General features: G+C 37.5%; 1 pseudogene; it reads left to right on the top strand.

The window, feature by feature from the left end:
* The first annotated feature begins 1,719 nt into the window (after positions 1–1,719).
* Positions 1,720–6,691, top strand: LOC109018406 (annotated as a pseudogene).
* The last annotated feature ends 8,452 nt before the right edge of the window (positions 6,692–15,143 follow it).

Genomic DNA, 15,143 nt, shown 5'->3' with positions numbered 1-15,143 from the left:
TTGAGCAAATTCAGAATAATAGTATAAGAGATATATCCAAGTATAGGGATAATAATCATCAACAAATATAACAAAATAATAGGCTTGATCCCCCCAAAATTTTCAAAATTTGATGAAAATGAAATTTTGGAAGGTGTTTTTATAAAAATTAGTATTTGTCTCTCTCCCAAAATTATTATTATTTTTTAATTTGGCTCCTCCAAATCATATTTTCTTGTTCTGCCCCTACCTATGTGAAAATGGGAGCAGGTCGCCAAATACCAAAATGTGCAGAAGAAAATAATCACTTTTATTAAACAAAAAGTGTGTTTATTTTCCAAATTGGCATGAAACACAATCAAAAGACTCAAATTTACGAGTCTAGATAACTTTGAGAAGCTGAAAGTTGAACACAAGAAAAAGTGGCATGACCCAATCCATATTGCCATAAACGAGAGGAAGTAGTGAGAGTAGAAACATTTGTGGATGGAGGGAATCTAAGAAGAGAGCTCAAGCAGACATCCAATGATCCTCCGGTTGGTCCCAAAGAGCTAGCCTGTCTAAAGATCTTGTACATCAAAGGCGATACATCCTATTCCTCAAAGAAATATAGGATGAAAATATTTTGGTTTTATCTTTTCGTTTGTTTTGGGGTATATGTCTTACCATATTGTTAATTTTAATTAATTTTAACTTATTCAGAAAAAGAGAGAGACAAATGAAATAATAAAAGAGAGAGAAAGTTTGAGAAATAACCAATTAAAAACATAAACGATAGTCTTCTTTAATCATACTAATCCAATTGAGCAGTACTTATCGTGTAACTCGATTACAAAAATAATCTTCATATTGATATATGCATTCAAATTTCAACTCCTTTTACAACTACATTTTACATGAAGGGGAAAATATGTAAAATCTGAAATTCAAATAAAAGATTTCAATAATTTTTATAGGGTGATACTTCCATATTTGAAAGTGTGAGTTTTAAAAGAAAAGTGTTATTCATTATCTTTTCATAATTTCATGATATAATATCAAAATAATTGGCAAATAAGCAGAAAAATTATATATAAATACATACAATATTAAACTATTTTTACAACTCTCTTTTAAATGATAAGAGACTGGCCTGCTTGGATAGCGAGATTAGATGAGATGAGTCGAGATGAGTTGATTTATGAACAATAATTAAATTATTAGTTGAAATTAGATGAGATGAAGTGAAATAGTTTCATCTCACCTCTGTATCGATCCTATAAAAGAATGGCAAATAATGCTAATTTGATAAAGGAAAATTCTATCCACCATATTACCATCTCACTTTCATTCCACTAAGTATGATGTGACACATTTATACTATTAAATGATCATTTATTGCATGTTTCATTAATATTTAATGGTGATGAATATGCTATATACTACTTAGTATGATCAAAATATGATGAGAATGTGGTGTATAACATTACTCTTTGTTAAATAGTATTTCTTTCTCAATATTATCTCCTTCGACGGAGCCCATACATTTGCAGAGAAAAGTGATGTACTCTGTTTGGGCCTAAATCCATACATTACCACATGAGGCCTATAAAGAATACAAAAGTCCAGTTGGATGGATAACAAAGCGCACAGGGCCCACTCTCTTCTGAGTGCCAAACCTCCCTGAGCTCTAGAACATGAAGTCATCGACAATTGGCCACTTTACCTGAAGGGTTAGAATCAGAGGGTTAAATACCCACCATGTCCTTCTCCTCTGTCCCTGCTCGACTCACCCTACTCGCCCTTCTTTCTGCCTCCACATTCTATTGCTTCTACAAGTCTCGCCGCCTCAGACAACTCAAATTCTCCTTAAACCCTACCCCTAACACTAACCCTAATCTCTCTCATTCGAAAGCCAAGATCTTCTTTGTTTCACAAACTGGTACCTCAGAAGCCCTAGCTCTCCGTCTCTTCGATCTTTTATCGTCGAAGAACTTGTCGTTTGACCTTGTCGATCCCAAGGACTGAGGACCTCCCGAAAGAATCACTAGTTTAATCATCGCTTCCACCTGGGAAGATGGAAAGCCCCCTGCAAATGCCAAGTTCTTCTCAAGTTGGCTCTCCGAGAGCGTAGAGGACTTTAGGGTCGGGTCTCTGTTGCTGTCTCGGTGTAAATTCGCGGTCTTCGGCGTGGGAAGCGGTGCTTACGGCGCGACATTCAATGCGGTTGCGAGGGACTATTCGAAACAGATGAGAGCGTTGGGTGCCAACGAGATTTTGCCAGTCTGGGAAAGGGATGTGGATAACAGTTATTTTGATGAAGTATTTGAGGCCTGGAGTGCTAAGGTGGTTGGGCTTTTGAAGGTTGGCATCTTAGATAATGGTGAAGTTTTGCGTTCTGAGACTGAGGCCTTAGTTGGTGGGGTGAATGATACTGAGAGTTTTGGTAGCTCGGATGAGGATGAGGATGAGGATGAGGATCGGGAAGGCAGCGTGGAGATTGTTGATCTGGAGGATATTGCGCGGAAAGGGCCATCAAGGAAGTCGGCGGTAATGGCTGAAAGTAACGGGAAATTGGATGGGAAAAAAGAGATGGTGACTCCGGTGATTAGGGCGAGCTTAGAGAAGTCGGTGCGGTCGTGTATTTACAGTTTTCTCTTTATCTCTGTCTTCTTGTCCCTGAAATCAAGGAAAATGGCGCTCTTTTGAACTTTTATGATCCCGTCATTTTTCGTGGAACATTTTTATTGCCTACACCCTTCCTGGTTATGTATTGGGATTTCAAATGCGTATTCTATTGCGTCCTGTCCCCCAACTAGAAAGTTGCACTTGTGGAGATGGAGATTTCTCAAAATTATCTGTCGAAGCTATGTGAAACTGTGGGAGGGAGAAGTTATTACTCTTTATAATAGTTCAAACGGCACTCTAATTGTACCATTGACTAGTTCATTTTGGAGTATAGACCCAAATGTAGTTTAGGTCTTCCCTTGAGGTGTTACAAATGGTATCAAAACCTATTTCAACTAGAAGTGTGGACTTGAGCCGTGCCACCTACAATAGACTAACCTGACGAGGACATTGGGAATTGAAAATGGAGATTATGATATCCCATATTGATTGATTAGTGTATATGGTGTATATGATCCCACATTGCTTGAGAGGAAAAAGTTCTTACTTTTTATAATGGTTCAATGGGGCTCCAAGTGAACTATTGACAAGTCTTTTGGAATATCAACCCAGATGTGACCTGGGATTGACTTTGGAACATTTTTTTTTTTATAAGTACATTACTTTGGAACATTACAAGGGGTCTGTTTTGATTCACAAATTTTTTTAGCATTTAAGGCTATATCTGTGACTGTAAATATGTTATTTTGTAACCCCATTAAGCCCAATGAGATGTTCAGTTATCTTGGAACCTCTAGCTAATCTGATTATTAACTAGAGCTAATGGAGATGTTTAGGTTTTAATTAATACTCTGTGGAGAATTTCTGGACATTTCATGAGCTTTTTTCCCTGGATAAAGGCATCAGAGATGTTTTTTGTTAGATATTCATTGCTTTTTTATGTTAGAGCCTTTTATTATATGTTTTTTTATAAGATATTCCTGGATATTCATTGCCTTTTTTGTATGTTTTTAGATCAGTTCTCAACCCTTTTTAAAAGACAAATGCAAAATCATTTTGTGCTTTTACCTGAAATTGAGTGGCAAAGCTATTCTTCTTCCATGTAGTTTCTCTCTAGGTCAATTAGTTTATTGGCTTAAGTTCAAATATGGATGAATAATAGCTCAGCGCACCAGCTCGTGCACTGAAGCGGGTTGAGTTTTATAGGTACCTGTGTCAATAGTTTTGACAGTACTAGTAGTCAAATTTTGTCTGTGATTGAAGAAAGCTGCAAAGTGTATGGAATTGTGAAGCAACTCTTTTAGGGACAGAGAGCCTGCAATTGGAGGTTACATGGTTGTCATGTGGCAGGTTATATCATTTTGTAATAAGTTGATGTTATGAGTCTAAAGGTAATGCTACAGTTAAATTGTTGTATACTCGTAGCTCCCAGTGAATTAGATATCGTTATGGCATGATATGTTTTGTTAAATGATACATTGGCTGGGAGGTGTCCCTCTCCCAATCATAAGAATAATCTTAGTAGCCTCACATCTCTGCTAGTTCAGCTTTATCTGTTGCTCTCTCTCTTTCTCTCTCCCTCGCTCCCCTTCATATGATGCAATTTCCTGTTCTATTGGCTCTGAATGAACTCTAAATTTGCAGGGATATAAAATTATTGGTTCACATAGCGGTGTGAAAATTTGTAGATGGACCAAATCACAGCTTAGAGGTTGGGGAGGTTACTACAAGCACTCATTTTATGGAATTGAGAGTCATAGGTAATTAGAAATCTAGTTTATTTTATTTTTAATCAAAACTTGTTTTCATTTGTATTTGTATTTCCAAATGATATGGTCAGTTCGAAGAAAACTTTCATCAGATCATTAAAATTCAAATAAAAACTGATGACTAATCACTAAAGATTATGTACTTCTCTGTGTTCATATAGATGAAGTTCTCCTCATGTATACATCTTGTGTACTTAGGCTTTGCCTGCTCTTATGAATAAAACTTCTTGATTGCCTATCAGAAGAGATGAGGTTCTCCATTCTGCATTCTTTCCCACCCCCTTCTTTAAGATGGTCTGCTTTTTATTCATGCCTATGATCTTATAGTGCCTCAGCTAGCACATTAAATTTTTCAAAAATTTGGTTTCCACAGGTGCATGGAGGCAACCCCTAGTTTGGCTTGTGCCAATAAATGTGTTTTCTGTTGGAGACATCACACAAATCCTGTTGGAAAGAGTTGGCAATGGAAGATGGATGATCCGCTAGAGATTGTGAATACCGCCACAGACCTGCATACAAATTTGATTAAGCAAATGAAAGGAGTACCTGGGAATTATAAAGTTAAAATATTTTTAATATATTTTTTTAATATTATTTTTGTTTTGGAATTTAAAAAAATAATTTTGTTATTTTTTTTAGAAGTTTTGAGAATGTTGTAACGATTAAGATCATAATTAGATAAAGAATTTAAAAATCTGAAATTAAAAAATATTTGTATTTATGTGATGTTTAGAAAAAAAATTATAAAAATTTTTGAGATAATATGAGATGTGTTTCCAAACAATCGTAAAGATTCTTTTCACTAGTGTTAAAACGTTATTCTTTGCTTGACTGACTGACAAAAGGTGTGGCTAATTATTAGAAACAAAAAACAAAAGAAAAAGGTGTAACACTTGTGTTCCCGTTCTTACTCATAACTTTAAGTTTTACGTCTCATAGAACATTTGTGGTCACAAAGAGCACGGAAAAAATTATAAAAATTAAACACTACTTTTGAAAAAATAGAAATTATTTTTTAAAAAAATAGGAGAATACTCAGTTGGTCCAATAAGAGAACAATGGGGCTATATTATTTTCTACAAGAGCAAAATCAATTCTCGTAGAGAAAATTCTAAAGCTACTTGAGAAGGAGGTAAGACTGTTCCTCTGGGCTGGATTTTTTTTCGGCCAGGTCTGAAATCCGAATGACCGGGTTCCCGTTGCAGGTTCTAGCCTGAAGAAAAGCTGATTCGGTAACCGCATAACCCGAGCATACCCCAGTCTGAGTACCAAATTAAAAAAAAATTATCATCGAAACGACGTCGTTTTTCGATTTTTCATTCAACCCGCTGAAGAAATTAATGGGTCTAACTCATTTCGTAAAATCGGTTTTACAAAAGATGATTGCTCATTGCTTAAAAAAACATGTTCAGACCTTGTCTATAGGCAATGTGAAATTATTTCTTAACATAGTTTCTCATGTGCAGACCAGTATTTTTCCTGGTCCTTGCCATGGGTAAGTAGTGTGACTCCCCATTTGTCTTATGGCAGGCTTTGGTACCATGAAATCACCACTCTTCCCAACAACTTAAGCTGATGGAAATATATAGATTTTATTATTTATTTTATATCTTAACATTTTCTCTCTTATACCAAACTAACAACTACATCGTGCCTTTGACGCCGTTGTCTCTCGCCGGATCACTACAATATCGTGACTTTGCCGTCGTTGCTCTCTTGCCGGATGTTTCAATCACCACCTTCCACAGAAATTACTACTAGCCTTTGGGATATGTTTTCTTCTCTCTCTGTTGAGTTTGTTTTGTTTTCTCTCTCTTGATTTGGGTTTTTTTTTTTTTTATGAGAATGTTTGAATGGAATAATTTTTGTGGAGTATTTTTATGAGTTGGATGGGATGTGTGGGTTTTTCTTTTGGGTAGAGCCAGGAAGGGGAAACCGTGTGGGGGCAATCACTTTCCCAAAAGCAAAAGGAAATAAGAATGCAAAGAAAACACCTTAGTGTACATAAGTGCATGGTATGATCGATCAAGCCTTATGGAGTTAAGATTGCTTTACAATAATAAATGTACCTATTGGACATTTATAAATTGTTTTGCTCAGACATGATTCTATATATGGTTTTATTAAATTTATTTTCGTTGGAGCATTGTGGATGTTGGGCTCTTGATGATTAGATTATTAATTGCATGATATTATGCTTTTTCACGCAGTATCCTGTAAATGGAGAAAATGATTACAACCTGGTTGGTCCCATATATAGAGCATTATCAGGAGAGGAAAGAGCGAGTTATGCACATTTGTCTTTCTTTTTGCAGGGGATAGATTGGCTGAGGTAGCATTATTGGACATGATAAAGGGTTAATGGGTCCTTTTGCTTGACTGACCGACAAAAAGTGTGATTAAGAAATTTATTGTGTATTTCATCATTAAATTTTTGCAGATTGTGGGCTTGGAGTTACAAAAACATGACTACAACCTCAGAGTTAGCTAGACACTTTTACTTGAGATTGCTACAAGTATGGAGTTGTGATAGTTTGAAATATTTATTCACATCATCCATAGCAAAACTTCTTGTGAAAGTAGAGGAGATACAAGTATATAGTTGCAATGAAATGGAAGAAATCCTTGGAAAAGAATTGGGAGATGAAGAGAATAGAGATGTGATTGCATTACCCCTAGTGAAGACCCTCAAGCTCGGGAATTTACCAAAGTTGGAGTGTTTTTACATCGAAGATAATCATGCTTTTGAGTGGCCATATCTGGATAAAATAACAATAGTTGGATGCCCCAAATTAAAAATGTTTGTTTTGACAAGTACAAAAACACCTAAGCTAAAGGGAGTGGATATGATGTCTAGAACTTTTCAACCAATGGTAGAAGGAGATCTCAATGCCACCATACAACACATTATCAAAGGAAAGGTATGTTACAAGTTCTAACAAAAATTGCTCAATGGAAAATGTTTTACTTCAACATATAATTTGGTTATATTACTAAATAATAAAACTTACATTGCATTTTTTATGTTAGAAAAATGGAAATTAAACATCATTCACCACGTAACATAGTGTTTAGATACCCAAGAGTACTATCAATCAATTTTTCAATTGCTAGGCATCTTATGAGTTGACTTTAATTTAATGGGAGGTTTGGGAGTCCTTCCCTTTCTCTGGGAGAAAGCGTGAGGTTCCAGTGCCTTTGTTGTCTAACAAAGGTTTAAGTCTCACTTTGGTGAGTTGGTGGATTCTTTCTTGGTTGCTGGTAGTGTATTTGGGTAGTAGGACGCGATGGAGGCGGAGGACTTGGCATCACGTTGGGAAAGGTTACACCTTTCTAAAGAAGAAAGTGCATGCTTCCATGTCCAGTACAAGAGCACCAACGGAGAGGGAAAAAAAGGAAAATATTGTATCATTGGGTAGGCTATGACGGAAAAGGGAGTGAACAGTGAAGGATTCAGAATCACAATGTCTCAAATATGGAGGTTGGATGGGTGGGTGACCTTTAAGGAGCTTGGTGATCAGTGCTTCTTGATCGAGTTTCAGAATATAGAAGACAAAGAAAAGGTGCTGAGTGGACGTTCATGGTTCTTTGAAAGACACCTCCTCACCATGATGGAGGTGGATGAGAAGGAATCCATAGATGGGTTGAAGTTCCGCTTTGAGCCATTCTGGATACAACTCCACAATCTTCCACTATCAGTCATGACAGAAGGTTTCGGTGAGCAGTTTGCAGAGGCGATAGGCCCAGTAATTAGAGTAGACGCAGAGGCAGATGCACGTGCATGGGGAAGATGCCTTAGAGTAAGGGTGGCTGTGAACCTCAACAAACCATTACTACGGGGGAAATGGTTAAGGCTGGATGACAAACAACACTGGATCTCTTTTAAATACGAGAGGCTGCAAAATTTTTGTTTTCAGTGTGGAATTCTTAACCACAAAGGCAAAGGTTGCTCAATATCTCATAATGCTCAACAAGTAGATACATTGCCCCCACCTCAGTTTGGTCCATTGCTTCAAGGATAATCCAGGAACACAAACATCTTCGATAGCCATAGATACGGTGGCTCAAAGGGTGGAAACAACCAACAGACGGGTCAGCAAGGGGGAGAGGGTACTATGGTCCAAGATATGTTATTGCACCGTACTTCAGAAGTCTATTCGAAAAAGGTGGCAGAGAAAAAGGAGAATGTGTTAGCGAAAAAAAAGGAAGGAGGGACTCAGGCAGGCACAAATCATTCACCTACTGAAGGAAAAGCAGGAGAAGGACCTGCTAAGGATCCATGGCTAGAAACCAGGGCGTAAGTCAACACTCTGACTAGGCAAAGGTTACTGTTGGACAGGAGGATGTTAGGTGCTTAGAACCTGGTGGCCCTCAAGAGATCCAGGGTCTTCATGTGGGGGAGGATTTTGCAGCTAACCTAATGTCGGGGACATATAGCCCTCATGATCCTATGAGGGGAGTAGGGCTCGAAAGGGGAACAAGGGAGATTTCTAATAATGGTAGTATGGTTGCACCCACTATTGGGGTATGTGATTTTAATCAACATGATAAAAAAAGGGTGGCTCTGGATCAATTACCTGGTGAAGATAGTATCATGCCAATGGCAAAGGTTGAGGGGGCTGAGGACTTTGAGGAAATGGGAAAGGAAATCTCGGGAGCGTGAGACTAATACAAAAGGCAAAAGTAACTCAATTCCATTTGACAGTTCAAAGTGCAATGCGAGGAACATGTATGGGAGGGGGTGTAAAAGAAGTTCAACTTTACAGGAGTCTAGTTCAAAAAAGACAAGGAGATGCTATAATACCACATAAATCCCCATGGCTAAGGCAGAGGCTGTCTTCCAGCCCTGCCATGATCAATGAGCATTTTAGTGTGGAACTGCCGAGGGCTAGGGAACCCTCGGACAGTTAAGGTCCTAGGAATTTGACTAAGGAAAAGTACCCCAATTTAGTTTTCCTAGTGGAAACTAAATGCAGAAGAAAGAAAATGGAGGCAGTTAGGAGGTGTTTGCAAATGGATGGGTGCTTTGCAGTGGATTGTATGGGACTTAGTGGGGGTATTGCTCTCCTCTGGAAAGATGATTGGAGCGTTAAAATCATTAATTATACTAAATGGCACGTTAGTGCTCTGATCTAGGAGAAAGGAGATGGACTAACATGGCAATTCACGGGCTTCTATGGACATCCTGACACAGGGAAGAGAGACAGTAGTTGGCAATTGCTTAAGATGCTCAAACCCACCAATTCTATAGCTTGGTTATGCGCTGGGGACTTTAATAAGATTCTTCATCAGAGTGACAAATTAGGTGGAGCCGGTAGACCAAATAAACAGATTGAGGACTTTAGACAAGCTGTGGAATGCTGTGGTCTCAATGATATACATTCATATGGCAAAAAGGTTCACTTGGTCAAATAACAGAAGTGGTACTGACTCTACTAAAGAAAAAATTGACAGAGCTTTTGGAAATAAAGAATGGAATGAACTATATTGTCATGGTGTCTACAATGTACTTCCTGCAATTAGATCTGATCACCCCCCCTTGTCAATTAATTTACACAACACCACTCAGGGGAGGAAGAAAAGAAGATGGTGTTTTAGATATGAGATGGCCTAGGAAATAAAAGAAGAATGTCAGAAGGTGGTGAGTGAGGCTTGGCAGAATGCTGGTATAATAGATTGCCAGGCCAAATCCCTAAGGACACAGCTTGAACTATGCCAAAAGGGTCTCTTGACCTGGAGGCAAACTCTTAAGCAACAAGAGGATCAGATCATAAAAAATGGGACACAAATTATTGGGCACTTTCAGAATTCTGGTACAGGTGAGCACTTGGCAGCTATGAAACAAATTCAAGAGGAGGTGGTATCTACCATTATAGCAAATGATATCAAGTAGAAGCAAAGGGCAAAGCAACACTGGCTTAAGCATGGGGATAGAAACACTCAATTTTTTCACATGCAAGCAAGTCAGAGAAAGAAGATCAATGCAGTCAAAATGATAGAGGATTCTCAAGGAAGGTTTGTCACTAATTAGTCAGAAATTGGAGAGGTATTCACAGGTATTTTCTCCTCTCTATTCACTACATCCCAACCTTGATCTATTGATCATTGTCTGCATGCAATGGACACCAAATTAGACATGGATATGAAGGCTTGGCTATTAAATCCCTTCACTAGGGAAGATATCACTGCAGCTATTTTTCAAATGAATCCATTGGGGTCGCTAGGCCCTGATGGGTTCCCTGCCCAATTCTATCAAAAAAACTGGGAGGTAGTGGGTGAACAAGTTTGCAACTTTGCTCTTAACTTTCTCAATCATGGTGGCTCTCTCAATGAGGTTAATGACACTTTTATTACTCTTATTCCCAAAGTTCAAAGCCGCAAAAGAGTAGTGGATTACAGACCTATAAGTCTATGTAATGTTTTATACAAGGTTGTGTCTAAAACCATGGCAAATAGACTGAAACATATTCTGCCTCAGATCATTGCCCCAATCAGAGTGCCTTTGTACCTGGAAGGCTCATATCTGATAACACCTTGGTAGCCTATGAGGTTCTCCACTCTATGAACTCTAGAATGAAAGGGAAGAAAGGCTTCATGGCTCTAAAATTGGACATGAGTAAGGCCTATGACAGAGTAGAGTGGAAATTCATTGAAGCCATCATGATCAAAATGGACTTTCCTGCACATTGGATCCACATCACACAAGCTTACCTCACTTCTGTTTCTTATTCAATACTTGTTAATGGAGAACCTCAGAATAAGTTTGTACCTTCGAGAGGCCTAAGACAAGGAGATCCCTTGTCTCCCTATTTATTTATCCTATGTGCAGAAGCCCTCTCTTCTCTCCTAAAGCATGCTGAGGCATGTGACAGTTTAACTCCTATTGCTATTGGCAGAGGTCCAGTTAAAGTAAACCACCTCTTCTTTGCGGATGATAGCCTTTTGTCCTGCCAAGCTAAGTATGAGGAAATTAAGTGTGTCCTTAATATTCTTGAGCTATACGAGAAAGGATCAGGACAGGTTTTAAACAAGGACAAGTCTGCCATTTACTTTAGTAAAAACACTGCCTTGATGACTCAACAGCAAATCCTGCAACTAGCAGGTGTCCACTCCACCTCTAGTTTTGAGAAATACCTGAGCTTACCTACTTTGGTGGGTAGAAAGAAGATAGCCTCATTCCACTCATTAATTGATAGAACTTGGTCTCGGGTTACTAATTGGAGGACTAAATTTCTCTCTGCAGCAGGAAAGGAGATATTGCTCAAAACTGTGCTTTAAGCTATTCCCACCTATGCAATGAGGATGTTTCTTATACCAGCATCTATAACAAGGAAATTGAACCAGATTCTAAGGAAGTTTTGATGGGGATACAATGAAGACTCCTAAAAAATTCAGTGGGTCAACTGGGAACATCTTAGTGGCAGGAAGGATATGGGAGGGCTTGGATTTCGTGATCTGAGATGCTTTAATCTTGCCTTACTCTCCAAACAGGGATGGAGGATTCTTCAAAATCCCACATCCCTAGTGGCACAAATTCTAAAGCAAAAGTATTTCAACCAAGATAATTTGCTTGAAGCAAAGCTGGGAAATGGGCCTTCATTTGCATGGAGAGGAATACATACTGGCTTAACATTGTTAAAAAAAAGGCTCATTTGGAGGATTGGAAATGGACAGAAGATTAACATTTGGCAAGACAGATGGATACCCTCTTTACCTGCACAAAAGATAATGACTCCTCGAGATGTAGACTACTAGTGTGATAAAGTCAGTGACATCATTGATCCTCAACAGAAGATATGGCAGGAATCTCTCATCTCTGAACTATTTACTCATCAGGAAATTGAGGGCATAAAAGCAATTCCCATCAGCTTAGGAGGAAGAGAAGACAGACTTACTTGGTAGTTTACTCCTAATGGCAGCTACACAGTTAAAAGTGGATACTATCTTGGCAAAGAATTGGAAAGAAAGCAAGGAGGAGAAACTTCAGGCAGAGCAAAGGACTGCCAAGTGTGGAGGTCCATTTGGAAGCTCAATGTACCTCCTGCCACCAAAATGTTTGTTTGGAGGGCATGCAGTGAAGTCCTGCCCACTATGGCTAATCTGAAAAGGAGGAAGGTGGTAGAGGATAGCATCTGTTTAATATGCAAGTAGGAACATGAGACTTCTGGCCATGCTTTATGGGGATGTAGTGGTGCTCAAGATGTATGGTGTCAAGGTCCAAAGAAAGTGCAAAAGTTTTCTTTTCACAGTGACTTGATCTTTAATATTTGGGCAGAACTGATTGGCAAGCTTGAACCAGGGGAGTTAAATGAGGTTGTTGTTACAATGAGGGTGATATGGGTGAGAAGAAATTATGTCTTGCATGAAAAAGCTTTTAAACACCCTCAAGAAGTCATTGCCTAGGCCAGGACAGATCTGTCTCTTCATAACGAGGCTTTCCAGAAGGAAGTTGGTGCTAACTCTGAGAATATGGCAAGGGTTCACAGATGGACAAAGCCAGCAGTAGGAATTCTTAAAGTGAATTGAGATGCAGCTGTGCAAACGAGGAAAGGAAGGATTGGCATTGGGGTACTCATCAGAGATCATCAAGGTCTTGTGATAGGTGCCCTTCGTGCTAACAGGCCCTTGAAAGGCAGTGTTTTTTATGCTGAAGCATATGGGCTACTTTTGGCAAGTGTTTTTTTGCAAGGAAATTGGTGTAAGGCACTTCTGTTTGGAGGGGGATTCAAAACAGGTAGTGGACCAAATGAACCAAGATAGTCCTAACTGGAGTATAGGTGGATGTCTCATATCAGATGCCAAAACTATTCTAAACTCAGCTTCTGTTTGGTCAATTTCACATGTATACCATGAGGCTAACATGGCAGCTCACAGACTTGCACAAGCGGCATTCGAGTGCACTGAAGATATGTATGATATCGAGATATGCCCATCTTGTATTCTTCAAGTGGTTACTAAGGAAATGATTCAATGATCCTGTCTATTTTCCTTTGTTCTACTGGCTTTCATGTATGTGCTTGAAGTTGATTAATGAGATCAGTTTCTTATAAAAAAAAAAAAAGGCATCTTATGAGTTAATAATTGAGTTTTACGACTTGGTTTGATATATGAGCTCTCTTTTCTTTTAGGGGTTGAATCAAATTTCTTCACCACCTTTTCCTTTATGGAGTTCTGAAGTAGGTACCTAATGCGATTAAATATTTTTTTTCTTTTACACAATCTAAATTCTTAAAGTTGTTTTCTTTGAATTTCAGACGATGAATATATTTTTAATTGTTAGAGGTCGCGGAAGTTCCAACTTCCAAGTCTCCGCATACATGAGCATCGTAAGTTTCTATACTTGATCAATTCCCATATTTTCACTCCTTTTTTTTTCTCAATTTTCTATAATTAAATTTTTCTAATTTTACACCCCTCTTCTCAATCTCTTGACTAGCAGTTGTAGACATCCTTACTAGGTGAATTTCCAATTAATTGTTTAGTACTTCTCTTGTACATTAGTAATTTTGTATTCTTTTTTTCTTTTTTATTTTTTAAGGTAATTATTTCAAATATTCAATGAAGATCAGGACAAGTATTATAGACATAATTCCTAATGCATGTATCTAAGAAGACACATCATGATGTAGCCAATTCTTTAAGGGAATACTGAGATTACAAGCTCCAATTAAACCTACTAAGGGGATTCTTGGGAATAAAATAAAATGAAAAAATTTGTATGTGAATAGTAGTAAAATGGTTTGTGAATAGTAGTGAAATATATAGTTTGAGTTAAAATGTTTTATTAGATTTTGGAAAATGATAAATAAAAGTTGAATAAAAATATTATTAAGTTGAAATATTGTTAGAATATTATTTTTATTTTGGAATTTGAAAAGTTTAAATTACTTTTTGTGTTTTGTTTAGAAGTTTGGAAAAATTGTAATGATTAAGTAATAATTAAGTAAAAATTGAATATTTAAAATTGAAAAGTATTTATATTTGAGTGATGTTTGGAAAGAAAATGAGAATAAATTTTTTTATATGAGATGAGATGAATCATCTCTATTCCAAAACTGTCCCTAAGTTTCCTATTCAATGAGACATTAAGCACAACTCTCGAAAAATGGTTGATAAACTCTAGTTTAATCTTAGAGCAAAACCTTACATCTCGGTCATACGATAAAGAAAGTGGCTTTATTGATCTTCATGAGCTTGGTCTTTGCCTCGCTGCAACAAAATGTCTCCTTATCTAAATTTAGTAACATTTTTTTCCTATTCAAAGAGAAATTCAAGTTGTGTTTCAGTACAAAATGCAAACTCCATGCTTACGTAGAAATTTATGTATATTCTCAATCCCATGTGAGACTTTTAAATTCGGACAAAATTTAGAGATTATTTTCTTAGCCAGTGTATAGTCTTCTCCATTATGTACTGTATAAACAAGATGTCTTCTAGCACCCCAAACGTGGAAATTTCAAATGACATGAATTTGGCATATTACTTCCCCTGCTCTTTCTAATCCCTAGACAACAATCTCCCTCTATTACCTATTTTATTTAGGGCTTGCTTTGGTAACAAGATATTCATAAATATTTCATTCTCAAACATCAATCAAATGCAAAATACTTTTCAATTTTCAATTTTCAACTTTTGTATCTAATAATTACCTAGCTAATAATTAGCAGAGCAGTGGTCCTGAGTTTGAATCCTGACTCTATACTCTACTCCATTTAATTAAATATTCCACTTATTCGACCCACTCATTGAGGGGTTGCTTGGCCCCCATGAGAGAGAATATTAAAAATA

Source organism: Juglans regia, chromosome 15 (genome assembly GCF_001411555.2).
Source record: "Juglans regia cultivar Chandler chromosome 15, Walnut 2.0, whole genome shotgun sequence".
Classification (NCBI taxonomy): domain Eukaryota; kingdom Viridiplantae; phylum Streptophyta; class Magnoliopsida; order Fagales; family Juglandaceae; genus Juglans; species Juglans regia.
This window is presented reverse-complemented; position numbering and strand designations above follow the sequence as displayed.